This window comes from Physeter macrocephalus, chromosome 1, assembly GCF_002837175.3.
Source record: "Physeter macrocephalus isolate SW-GA chromosome 1, ASM283717v5, whole genome shotgun sequence".
In the NCBI taxonomy this organism is placed as follows: Eukaryota; Metazoa; Chordata; class Mammalia; order Artiodactyla; family Physeteridae; genus Physeter; species Physeter macrocephalus.
The window spans coordinates 46,334,098-46,347,787 of NC_041214.2; the positions used below are offsets into that span (position 1 = coordinate 46,334,098).

At 45.6% G+C, this 13,690-nt stretch overlaps 1 long non-coding RNA gene across 3 annotated transcripts in view; it reads left to right on the plus strand.

The window, feature by feature from the left end:
* Positions 1 to 13,467, plus strand: part of LOC129391484 (uncharacterized) — a 29,981-nt gene extending 16,514 nt beyond the window's left edge. For all 3 annotated transcript variants that reach the window (XR_008615631.1, XR_008615628.1, XR_008615635.1), the window contains 3 exons: positions 9,609 to 9,641; positions 11,570 to 11,658; positions 11,820 to 13,467. This is a non-coding gene — a long non-coding RNA (uncharacterized lncRNA). The remainder of the gene's footprint in view (positions 1 to 9,608; positions 9,642 to 11,569; positions 11,659 to 11,819) is intronic.
* Positions 13,468 to 13,690: the final 223 nt, after the last annotated feature.

Below are 13,690 nucleotides of genomic sequence, written 5' to 3' on the forward strand. Positions count from 1 at the left end.
AAAAGCTTTTGCACAGCAAAGGAAACCATAAACAAGACGAAAAGACAACCCTCAGAATGGGAGATAATATTTGCAAATAAAGCAACTGACAAGGATTCATCTCCAAAATTTACAAGCAGCTCATTCAGCTCAATATCAAAAAAACAAACAACCCAATCCAAAAATGGGCAGAAGACCTAAATAGACATTTCTCCAAAGAAGATATACAGATTGCCAACAGACACATGAAAGAATGCTCAACATCATTAATCATTAGAGAAATGCAAATCAAAACTACAATGAGATATCATCTCACACCAGTCAGAATGGCCATCATCAAAAAATCTACAAACAATAAATGCTGGAGAGGGTGTGGAGAAAAGGGATCCCTTAACCTTTGACATGAAGAGACAGGCACAAGGCTTTGCCATCCATCTGTGGTAGGACCTCACCAACAATGACAGCTCCCAGGGACCGCATCCTCCAGGGGTGTGACAGCCTGTACGGGTTCAGCCCTCTGGGGATTTGAAATGCAGCCTGATTCTTAGGGGCTAGGCTGTGCACAGAAGACAGAGTCATCAGTGGGTTTGGGATGCAGACGAAGCATCCTGGCTGGCATGGGTTTAGGGTGCTTATTTACCCCTATGAGTTTATGAGGATTAAATGAGAATATTTAGCTTAAACATTTAGCCCAGCGTTGGGCACCTGTTAAGTGCTGAGTAAATGAGGTCTACTGTTGTTGTTATTATTCATTGCTATTATTGCTAGCATTATTATTTCATGGGCATAACGAATGAGCTGGCAATACTAGCACGGATTCCAGCCAGAATTTGACGTGGCCAAAATAAAACCAGACTCGCAGCCCAGTGAAGGAGGCTGAGCCCAACAGGACCTAAGATTTGGCTCTCCAGCTGCGGCCAGCTCTGATGAGAAAGGGCTTCTAGACAAAGCTCCTTGAAGCTGGTGCTTGCTGGGTCCCTAAGCATAGGGACAGCCCCCAGAGGTTGTGTTTTCTAAGTTGTGGATGGCCAGTCTGCAATATCCATATTAGGTGTATTTTCCTCTGGGGCCCCCCCAAGGCAGGCCTGCTTCAGTCCTGATAAGGAATTCCAGATGAGTCGGTGGTCTTCATTTGAGAAAGGGGGAGCTTGTTTCGAGGCCAGGCAAGTGAGTGTGAAACTTCCTGCCAGTGCATGGGGGTGGGGTAGGGCGGGAGGTGCCAATTTCTGTAAGTTGGTCACCTGCTGCCGTTTTGTAAGATATCAAGGAGTCAGAATCTGGTGATTTTACTTCACTGAAGAAGGCAAATCAGAGCAGACGTGTTGGCGGGGGGAGAAGCAGCTGAATCAAGAGAGAAAAACCCTGCCCCTCCTCAAATCTCAGGGCGGGCTCAAAGCCAGTGTGGACGGGGATGCCCGGGAACCTGCTGTGGAGCACAGGGAACTCTGCTCAGTACTCTGTAATAACCTACATGGGAACAGAATCTGAAAAAAATAGATGCATGTATACGTATAACTGAATCCCTTCGCTGTACACCTGAAACTAACACACCATTGTAAATCAGCTATACGCCAATATAAAATGAAAATTACATTTTTAAAAATCCCTGTGAAGTAAGATCTATCACGTGCTCTCGTTCTTATAAAGCAAAATCTACATTTTCAATGTTTCTGCCTTTCTCTTTAGTCCAAGATATGTTTGAGCCCTGTAAGAAATTCTTTTATTCACAAGAGAATGCCCTTAAAACTGTTAGAAACACTTTAATTTTATTAGTGATACTGCCTTAAAACTTCTATACGGCTTCATGAATTCTGGCTTTGAAGCTGCAATTTCTGAAATCTTACTTTCTCTATTTAAACATCAGTTTCAAAAATAATCTTTTCCAACATTTAAAATATCAGAGGACCTGTTTAAACCCCTCTTTAAGACAGGAACATGATTCAGTGTCCATCCCCCTCTTCCACAGATGCCCCAAATTATAAAAGAAACTTCTTGCCTTTTCATTTTGAAGAAGAATTTATTGGAAGAAGTGACTATTCCATTCATTCCAGGGAGCAATTCAGAAAGTTGTAGCATTTTTCCCTCTTTGGGGTTTTGCCAGAGGAGGGGGAAAAAAGTATTGTTAATAGAAGTTGCAGCTGTCACAACCATCAAAGACTATGAGGGAGGGGTGCAAGTTTGAGTGCAAATGTGCTCTGTTTTTTTTTCTTTTTTTGAATTTTATTTTATTTTTTTTATACAGCAGGTTCTTATTAGTTATCTGTTTTATACATGTTAGTGTATATATGTCAATCCCAATCTCCCAATTCATCCCACACCACCCCCACTTTCCCCCCTTGGTGTCCATACATTTGTTCTCTACATCTGTGTCTCTGTTTCTGCCTTGCAAACTGGTTCATCTGTACCAGTTTTCTGGATTCCACATATATGCATTAATATACAGTATTTGTTTCCCTCTTTCTGACTAACTTCACTCAGTATGACACTCTCTAGGTACATCCACAACTCTACAAATGACCCAATTTTGTTCCCTTCTATGGCTGAGTACTATTCCATTGTATATATGTGCCACATCTTCTATATCCATTCATCTGTCGATGGGCATTTAGGTTGCTTCCATGACCTGGCTATTGTAAATAGTGCTGCAATGAACATTGGGGTGCAAGTGTCTTTTTAAATTATGGTTTTCTCTCTGTATATGGCCAGTAGTGGGATTGCTGGATCATATGGTAATTCTATATTTCGTTTTTTAAGGAACCTCCATATTGTTCTCCATAGTGGCTGTATCAATTTACATTCCCACCAACAGTGCAAGAGGGTTCCCTTTTCTCCACACCCTCTCCAGCATTTGTTGTTTGTAGATTTTCTGATGATGCCCATTCTAACTGGTGATACCTCATAGTTTTGATTTTCATTTCTCTAATAATTAGTGATGTTGAGCAGCTTTTCATGTGCCTCTTGGCCGTCTGTATGTCTTCTTTGGAGAAATGTCTAATTAGGTCTTCTGCCCATTTTTTGATTGGGCTCTTTGGTTTTTTAATATTGAGCTGCATGAGCTGCTTGTATATTTTGGAGATTAATCCTTTGTCCGTTGATTCATTTGCAAATATTTTCCCCATTCTGAAGGCTGTCTTTCATCTTACTTATAGTTTCCTTTGCTGTGCAAAAGCTGTTAAGTTTCATTAGGTCCCATTTGTTTATTTTTGTTTTTATTTCCATTACTCTAGGAGGTGGGTCAAAAAAGATCTTGCTGTGATTTATGTCAAAGACTGTTCTTCCTATGTTTTCCTCTAAGAGCTTTATAGTGTCCAGTCTTACATTTAGATCTTTAATCCATTTTGAGTTTATTTTTGTGTATGGTGTTAGGGAGTGTTCTAATTTCATTCTTTTACATGAAGCTGTCCAGTTTTCCCAGCAACACTTACTGAAGAGACTCTCTTTTCTCCATTGTATATTCTTGTCTCCTTTGTCATAGATTAGTTGACCATAGGTGCGTGGGTTTATCTCTGGGCTTTCTATCCTGTTTCATTGATCTATATTTCTGTTTTTGTGCTGATACCATATTGTCTTGATAGCTGTAGCTTTGTAGTATAGTCAGAAGTCAGGGAGTCTGATTCGTCCAGCTCCGTTTTTTTCCCTCAAGATTGCTTTGGCTATTCGGGGTCTTTTGTGTCTCCCTACAAATCTTAAGATTTTTTTTTGTTGTTCTAGTTCTGTAAAAAATGCCATTGGTAATTTGATAGGGATTGCCTTGAATCTGTAGATTGCTTTGGGTGGTATAGTCATCCTCACAATATTGGTTCTTCCAATCCAAGAATATGGTATATCTCTCCATCTGTTTGTGTCATCTTTGATTTCTTTCATCAGTGTCTTATAGTTTTCTGAGTACAGGTCTTTTACCTCCTTAGGTAGGTTTATTCCTAGGTATTTTATTCTTTTTGTTACAATGGTGAATGGGATTGTTTCCTTAATTTCTCTTTCTGATCTTTCACTCTTTAGTGTATAGGAATGCAAGAGATTTCTGTGCATTAATTTTGTACCCTACAACCATACCAAATTCATTGATTAGCTCTAGTAGTTTTCTGGTGGCATATTTAGGATTTCTTATGTATAGTATCATGTCATCTGCAAGCAGTGACAGTTTTACTTCTTCTTTTCCAATTTGTATTCCTTTTATTTCTTTTTCTTCTCTGATTGCCATGGCAAGGACTTCCAAAACTATGTTGAATAATAGTGGCGATAGTGGACATCCTTGTCTTGTTCCTGATCTTAGAGGAAATGCTTTCAGTTTTTACCATTGAGAATGATGTTTGCTGTGGCTTTGTTGTATGGCCTTTATTATGTTGAGGTAGGTTCCCTCTGTGCCCCCTTTCTGGAGGGTTTTTATCATAAATGGGTGTTGAATTTTTTCAAAATCTTTTTCTGCATCTACTGAGATGATCATATGGTTTTTATTCTTCAGTGCTTTTGTTTGTTGGAAGACTTTTAATCACAGTTTCAATTTCATTACTTTTGATTGGTCTGTTCATATTTTCTTTCTTCCTTGTTCAGTCTTGGAAGGTTATACCTTTCTACGAATTTGTCCATTTCTTCCAGGTTGTCCATTTTATTGGCATAGAGGTGCTTGTAGTAGTCTCTTAGGATGCTTTGTATTTCTGCAGTGTCCATTGTAACTTCCCCTTTTTCATTTCTAATTTTATTGATTTGGGTCCTCTCCATCTTTTTCTTGATGAGTCTGGCTAATGGTTTTAAATTTTATTTATCTTCTCAAGGAACCAGCTTTTAGTTTTATTGATCTTTGCTATTGTTTTCTTTGTTTCTATTTCATTTATTTCTGCTTTGATCTTTATGATTTCTTTCCTTCTACTAACTTTGGGTTTTGTTTGTTCTTCTTTCTCTAGTTCCTTTAGGTGTAAGGTTAGATTGTTTATCTGAGATTTTTCTTGTTTCTTGAGGTAGACTTGTATTGCTATAAACTTCCCTCTTAGAACTGCTTTTGCTGCATCCCATAGGTTTTTGGATCATTGTGTTTTCATTGTCATTTGTCTCAAGGTTTTTTTTTTATTTCTTCTTTGATTTCTTCAGTGATCTCTTGGTTATTTATTAATGCATTGTTTAGCCTCCATGTGTTTGCAGTTTTTTTTCCCTGTAATTGATTTCTAATCTCATAACGTTTTGATCAGAAAAGATGCTTGATATGATTTTAATTTTCTTAAATTTACCAGGGCTTGATTTGTGACCCAAGATGTGATCTATCCTGGAGAATGTTCCGTGTGCACTTGAGAAGAAAGTGTAATCTGCTGTTTTGGGATGGAATATGTACTATAAATATCAATTAAATCTATCTGGTCTATTGTGTCATTTAAGGCTTCCATTTCCTTATTAATTTTCTGTCTGGATGCTCTGTCCATTGGTGTAAGTGAGGTGTTAAAGTCCCCCACTATTATTGTGTTACTGTCGATTTCCTCTTTTATAGCTGTTAGCAGTTGCCTTATGTATTGAGGTGCTCCTATGTTGGGTGCATATATATTTATAATTGTTATATCTTCTTCTTGGATTGATCCCTGATCATTATGTAGTGTCTTTAATCCATTCACATTTAAGGTAATTTTCAATATGTATGTTCCTATTACCATCTTTTTAATTGTTTGGGGTGTTTGGGGGTTTTCAGCTGTTAACCTTATGGGAGTTCCCTTGTATGTTATTTGTTGTTTTTCCCTTGTTGCTTTTAATAGTTTTTCTTTGTCTTTAATGTTTGTCAATTTGATTACCATGTGTCTCGGTGAGTTTCTCCTTGGGTTTATCCTGCCTGGGACTCTCTGTGCTTCCTGGACTTGGGTTGTTATTTCCTTTCCCATGTTAGGGAAGTTTTCGACTATAATCTCTTCAAATATTTTCTCAGGTCCTTTCTCTCTCTCTTCTCCTTCTGGTGTATTTTTCATTTCAGTTATTGTATTGTTCATCTCTGTTTGTTTGTTCTTTAATTCTTCTAGGTGTTTGTTCCTTAATTCTTCTAGGTCTTTGTTAAACATATCTTGCATCTTCTCGATCTTTGCCTCCATTCTTTTTCCGAGGACCTGGATCATCTTCACTATCATTATTCTGAATTCTTTCTCTGGAAGGTTGCCTATCTCCACTTCCTTTATTTGTTTTTCTGGGGTTTTATCTTGTTCCTTCATCTGGTACATAGCCCTCTGCCTTTTCCTTTTGTCTATCTTTCTGTGGTGGGTTTTGTTCCACAGCCTACAGGATTGTAGTTCTTCTTGCTTCTGCTGTCTGCCCTCTGGTGGATGAGGCTATCCAAGAGGCTTGTGCAAGCTTCCTGATGGGAGGGACTGGTGGTGGGTAGAGCTGGGTGTTGCTCTGGTGAGCAGAGCTCAGTAAAATTTTAATACGCTTGTCTGCTGATGCAGGGAGCTGGGTTCCCTCCCTGTTGGTTGTTTGGCCTGAGGCGACTCAGCACTAGAGGCTACAGGCACTTTGGTGGGGCTAATGGCAGACTCCGGGAGGGCTCATGCCAAGGAGTACTTCTTAGAACTTCTGTTGCCAGTGTCCTTGTCCCCACAGTGAGCCACAGCCATCCCCCGCCTCGGCAGGAGACCCTCCAACACTAGCAGGTAGGTCTGCTTCAGTCTCCTATGGGGTCACTGCTCCTTCCCCTGGGTCCCGATGCACACACTACTTTGTGTGTGCCCTCCAAGAGTGGAGTCTCTGTTTCCCCCAGTCCTGTCAAAGTCCTGCAATCAAATCCCACTAGCCTTCAAAGTCTGATGCTCTAGGAATTCCTGCCCCCGTTGCCAGACCCCCAAGTTGGGAAGCCTGACGTGGGGCTCAGAACCTTCACTCTGTGAGTGGACTTCTGTAGTGTAATTGTTCTTCAGTTTGTGAGTCACCCACCCAGCAGTTATGGGATTTGATTTTATTGTGATCGTGCCCCTCCTACCATCTCACTGCAGCTTCTCCTTTGTCTTTGGATGTGGGGTATCTTTTTTGGTGAATTCCTATGTATTCCTGTTGATGATTGTTCAGCAGTTAGCAAATGTATTCTTAAAGAGAGTGCTGCCTAAAAATCAAGATATAAGTCACATACCATAAAATTCACCTTCTTAAAGTGTACACTTCAGTGGGCTTTAGCATGAAGTTGTGCAACCATCACAACTAATTCCAGAACATTCCACGATTCCAAAAAGAGGCCCCGTTACCCATTAGCTGTCACTCTGCATCCATCCCGCATCCATCCTCACCCCCAGACCCTGGCAATCACTAACCTACTTCCTGTCTCTATGAATTTGCCTGTTATGGACATCTCATATAAGTGGAATCATACACCATGTGGCCTTTTCTATCTGGCTTCTTTCACTTAGCACGTCCATGTTGTAGCATGTATCCATACTTCATTCCTTTTTATGCTGAGTAATCATTGTGTGGATAAACCATATTTTATTTATCTATTTATCAGTCGATAGACATGTGGATTGCTTCCGCTTTGGGTCTGTTATGAAAAATACTGCTATGAGCATTCACGTATGAGTTTTTATGTGAATATACATTTTCAATTCTCTGGGGTGAATACCTAGGAGTGGGAATTGCTGGGTTGCATGGTAACCATGTTTACCTGTTTGAGGAACCTCCATACTATCTTCCACAGTGGCTGCACCATTTTACATTCCCACCAGCGATGTATGACAGTTCCAGTTTCTCCACACCCTTGCCAACACTTGTGATTTTGATTTTAGCCATCCTAGTGAGTGTGACGGGGTTATCTCATTGTGTAGATCTTCAAGGAAGGTTTGCAAATAGGATATAACATTTTCCCCAGAAGACCAAACATCTGCTACTTAATTGATGCATAGGCTGCAACTTACTTCTAAACCCTTCATTTTAGCATTATAAGATGTGTCTTCCGTGTGGGTTACGATATGAATGACTGAATAAAGATGACTAGATCACGAAGACTATCCTCTTGGGCACCACTTCCTTTGCTCCCATCTCAAACACAGCCCTAAACACGCCTTCTCAAGGAACCAGCTTTTATGCTGACAGCGGGGCTGCCACCATGCGACCGAGCCCTCCACTTAGCCAGTGAGGCCAGGGCCAGATCATGGCACTGCCTCGGATCCTGGCTCAGCTCTGCTTCGAGCCCACCTTGGCTGAGAGCTGCCTGCATCTGTGGGGGACTTAGGAGATGAAGCAGAACTCAAGTTCCCTGTGGTTTTTCAGCCACATCAAAGCGGGGATTGGGCTTTCTAACTCTGAGCTTTTGCTGTTCTGTGCCCCCTTCCAAGGCCCAGACGTCCTCCTGAACCTCCAAGACTTCGACTCCTTTCTGGAGATGGGCTAGTCTTCCTCAGCCCCCAGCAGGACCATCTGCATTCATTTCCAGCAGGTTGAAGGTTGACCAACCCAGAGTCAGCAGTTCAAGGGCATGAAGATAGAACTGTCTCTATTTGTCATCTCCTACTAAAATGAACTCAACTCTTGAGCCCTTGTTTCTGCTGAAGGCAGAAAACCTAATCTTGCCAATTCAAAACAACTGGTTGCTTCCAGCATAAAAATCCTGCCCTATTGGGTACTGGCTCCTCAGGTGACCTAAGTGATGGAAAGCTGCCCCAAAGTGTGCCCTCTGTCCCGCCAGCCTCTGTGTGGCCTCTGTGGCCACGGCTGGACCACCAGGACTGTCCCTGGAGGGGTGCCCAGGATCGCTCAGAGCTCCCGAGCAGGATTCTATGGGAGGGCTGGCATCCCGGGCCACAGCCTGGAGAGGCAGATGGTCATAGCTTTGCTCTCAAGTCCCCTGACCTGTCTGAGATGTCCACGCCCCCACCTGTCTTTGGGGGCTCACTCTGAGGCAGAATCCCAGAACACTGCACCTTCTCAGGGACCCCACCTCGAAGCTCAGATCCTGTCACCTGTGAGTCGTCCTCCTCTCCCGAGGTGGCAAAGCCGTGTTTCCATCCCCACTCCTCCTTGGTGCTAGACCTAACCAGGTGGTTCTGGATGCGTGCTCTCTGCACCAGTCCCAGCAGCACCCTGACCGCCAAGGCAGGCGCCCTGGAGGGGATCTGAGTCTGGGGTGGACCAGCCCCCAGTGTTCCCAGCCAGTGTCTGGGGGCGGCTCTTGTCCCAGTGTCCTAGGCCCACCACATCCAGCTCCTGCCAGTTTGAACCAGGTCTGGGGACTTCCCTGGTAGTCTAGTGGTTAGGGCTCCGCGCTCTCACTGCCGATGGCCCGGGTTCAATCCCTGGTCGGGGAACTAGGATCCCACAAGCTGCGCGGCCAGAAAAACAACAACAACATCAACAAAAACAGAAACAATGAAACAGGTCTGGGATTCAAAGGTGCTTTTCTTTCTTAAGAACTAGGCTTTCAAAACTTATTTCCACTTTACATATTCAGAGCTGAGAGCCAGCTCAAAGCCACACTTTATTTTTCAACCGCCTTTATGAGAGGTAATTGACCACAATCATCTGCATGTATGCAAGCGTACCATTTGATAAGTTTTGACTTGCGTAAACATCTGGGAAACCATCTCCACAATAGAGATAATAAACCTACCCCGTCACCCCGAGAAGTTTCATGTTGTCAGGATTTCTGCTTCTAGAATTGATGGGTTTCTCTTTCCACACAGGACAAGCCTCAGCCCATCTCTGTGGTTTTCCTGGTAAGGGGCCGCTTGGGCAGGGAGAGGGAGGAGCTTCCAGGAGAGAAAATCCACTGGGTGATAATGCAAACGGTGTCTCAGGACAGAGTCCCTGTGCACTGGTATTTTGGAGGGAGGACTAGATTCTGAACGCCCCAGAGAACAGGACAGACACCACCCTGACGCTGAGCTCAGGTCCAGTGAGGAATCCTTCACTTATGATGACTGGGATGTGTCTCAGCAGAGGGTATGCTGAGGAGAGAATAGCAGGAGAGCCAGCTTAGTTGGGGCTGGGAATGGGTGCAAGAGTTGGGCATTGAAGCCAAGCCTCAGAGGACAGGCTTGAAGGGACTGGGTGAGCCCCAGGCAGGGCAGCAGCCGTGCTCCTGGCCTGGGAGCTCAGAGAAGGCCTCAGGGTCCAGGAACTCCCCTTCCAGCACTTCCTCACTGTGTCATTCATTGTGGACAGCTTTGCATCTTCTCTTGTATCATTATTTAATTCTCACAGTGCTGGTGAGGTTTTTAATATTTATCTCTGTTCAGGCTGTGGGCTTGTGAGCACAAACTCCTCAACTTGGTGCGTAATGTGTGTCACAGTTATGTGTTTCACTACACTAAATTTATTCAGCTCAGAGTCCACCCCCACTTTCCACAGAGTGGAGAAATTCAGCCTCAGACTCAAGGGAAACTGTGCCTTAACCCCTTGCTCCCCACGGTCCTGTGAAGGAACTGAGGATCTTATACAATCCAGAACACTCAGCAAGGACACTCTGGTTTGGAGGCCTAATTGAGTGTTATGGGATCGAGTCTCGCCCCCCTCGATTCGTGTTGAAATCCTAACCCAATGCGATGGTGTTGGGGGTGATTAGGACATGAGGGTGGAGCCCTCGTGGTGGGATTAGTGCCCTTGTAAAAGGGACCCAGAGAGCTCTCCCGCTCAGCCTCCTCCTGCCATGTGAGGAGGTCAGCTGTCTACCCAGGAAGGAGCCCCCAACCAGACACTGGATCTGCTGGCACCTTGACCTGCCTTCCAGCCTCCAGAAGTGCGAGGAATAAGTGTTTGTGGTCTGAGCCTCCCAGTCTATGCCAGTTTGTTAAAACAGCTCCAACTGGCCAAGACACAGACAGCGACTCATGAACCCACTGTCAGAGCCAAGGTGATCTTGCATATGGGAGGGTGTTCTGCCAATCCTGGGCCAAGCTCGCATGCAGGGTCTTTGCTGAGACTGGGAGTCCCACTGCCTTGGATCCAGCCTCCCTGGCTGCACCCCAGAGCCTCTCCCTGGGGCCCCCGTGTGGAACAGGTGTTACTCGTGACTTCCTCTAAAGCAGCACCCACTTCCCAGTCTCTCCAGCTCTCTCTCCAGCTCTCTCTCCAGGCTGGCCCCTTCCCCTTTTCTCCATGCCCTTGCCCTCTGAGCAGACCCTTCAGAACTTTCCCTGTAGGGGCCTCTCCTCCTCGGCTGAGGTGAGGATGATGCTGATGGGGCCCAGGGCTTCCTGAAGAACTCATTCTAGCATCCTTCCCTCAGCCGGGGCATTATTCTCCATCTTCATGGAGTTGGCTTTTCACCCATTTCCCTGGGTTCTGTCCTGGGTTGCTTCCTTAGGACGGTAACTCCCACGGGCCAGGAGATAAGCTTGGGAAGGAATGGCAGCTTCCTTGGAGGGTGTCCCTCCTGCCTGCCCTGCCCTGTGTCCTCCGGAGGCAACAATAGCCAGGGGAAGAGTGACTGTCCTCAGCTGAAAAGCCCTTGGATGGGGATTCAGTAGGACCACCGAGGGCTGACTGCGGCTAGCCCCCAGCCCAGCACCTCCCCCCCCAAGACCGGCCAGTGCACTGCACACCTTCATAGCCCCACATGGGATGCAGACCAGAAAAGCTCTCATCATGCATTTGCATCAGAGAATATCTGTTGAATTGAAGCCCGTTCCTGACTTTTATTCAGGGCCCGTCTCCGTGTTCTTCCAAATCCACACACTCTTGAGAGTAAAGCACTACTGTGCAGTTCGGGAGGGACTCTTGGCGGCTTTACAGGTGAGCAGTAACAGCGGGGGTGTGGGGCGGGTCAGTGGCGGGCCCCTCTGGGCGGGGCTCCAGGGCACGCGGGACCTCTACCTAATCTCGCCCTCACCTGATCGCTTCCCTCTTGTTGATTCAGAACCTCCACTTCTTTTTTTTTTTCCTCTCTTTCACAGACATCCCTTTTCTCTAACTCATCACCTTCCTGTCATCACAGCCACCACTCACCTTCTAAGCGTTATTTCCAAGCATCCCTTACGCATCACAAGTTGATGTTTGCAGAACCAGCCACCTTCACATCAGGCAGCTCTGAGGAAACCCCACCTAGACTCAAGAGTCCTTAAATGGGACCTTTCTGACGACCTGGTTTCCACCCCGACCTCCCAGTCCCACTTTACCTAGAGAGAAAGAGGGCCCAGGAAGATGAAATGGCGGGTCCATCCTGCCCAGCAAGCTTCCTCTCCCCGCGGCTCCTGCCACAGGCTGGGCCAGGCCCCTGCCCACAGATGTGGATTAATCGAGGATTAATCGACAGAAGTGCTTGGAGCGCCATCAGAGGTGGGGACCCAGGAGCAGTGAGATGCTCGCCGCACAGGTGCTCCCAGGAGGTGCCTGGAAGGGATGGAGACAGGGGCACTGGGGGCGGGCAGCCGTGCAGGGGCCACCTCCGCGGACCTCGGCCTGACCCAAGGGAGCTACGGAGTGCAAGTCACCTTGCGCGTCCTCTGCCCAGAGCAGGGGAGCCAGCCCCCCAACCCGCACACCGTCAGTCCCGGGACAGAAACACCCGTGAAACGTACATGTGGGGGCATAAACCAGTCCATTCCTCTTCTCTGTTGTGCATCTGCTGCTCTCTGTGTATTTGGGGAGGGGCTCCAGTGGCCTCAGGGCAGCTCCCTGAAGATCACAGACGTCCGGGGTGGGGGTGGGGGGGCCGCGGTGGGGGAGCTGCGCTCACCCCTGGGGACCAGCCCCCGCCTCCCTCCCCCTCCCCCCTTCCTCCCCCTCCCCCCCCTTCCTCCCCCTCCCCCCCCTTCCAGGCCTTGGCCGTTTATGCCACACAGCGCCCCGTGAGGTTGGGACTGGTAATGCAGTTCCCATTCTACAATAGACGGGGCCGTCAGGGCGCACGGAAGTTAAAACACTTGCTCCAAATTGCTTAGCTAGTAAGTGTCAGGGGAGGGTTTCCAACCAGATCCTCCAGACTGTCAGCTCCTAGCCACCCAGCAAGGCTCAGGACAGCGTGTAGAGCATGACCCCTAGGGAAAAGAAAACAAACCTGGTTATTTGTGGGTATGTGTGCGTGGGTGGGGGAGGAGATAGCCAGTGCTAGCTTACACAAAAGACTGCAGAGTGTGTGCGTGTGTGTGCGTGTGTGTGTGTGTAAAATTCCATCTAAATGAAGCTCTAGAACAGGCAAAAATAATCTGTGGTGGAAAAATATCAGGTTGGAAAGGGAGGTAGGCTCTTTCCGGAGTGTTCTATTTCTTGTATTCTTGATGGTGTCTGCAATTGACTCTGAAATATGCCCTCAAAAAAAAAAAAAAAGAGTTGATGTGGGCCTTTGAGGGAAACCCTGAAAGCTTTGACTTCTGTCTCATTGGAGAACTTTGGTGCCATGCTGATTTCCTTCTGTGTCATTTCGTGACCAACCTTGTTTGATTTACCCAAGTATTTTCTGGGTCTAATTCTTTGTTGGAGGCTAGAACTGACATTTGTTAATGTGATGGTTAAGTGGAATTAAATGACATAATGCAAGGCTGGCATCTTAAGTGCTCACTTAATATTGTTATTATTTCCTAACAAGTAAAAATATTTGGATAAGATGACCCCTGAATTCTCTTCTGTTTTTTAATATTTCATGATGTCAACTCAGAAGGCACTAACATAACTCACTGAAAACTATGCAAACAGTCTTTTATCTACAGTTACAAAATACAAAGTGCTCTTAATTCATCTGTCTGCAAACTTGGCCTGAATGGCTGGGAAGCTATTTATAGTCCTTACATATTTCACAGCAGAAATATTCATGCATTAAAAAAAATGA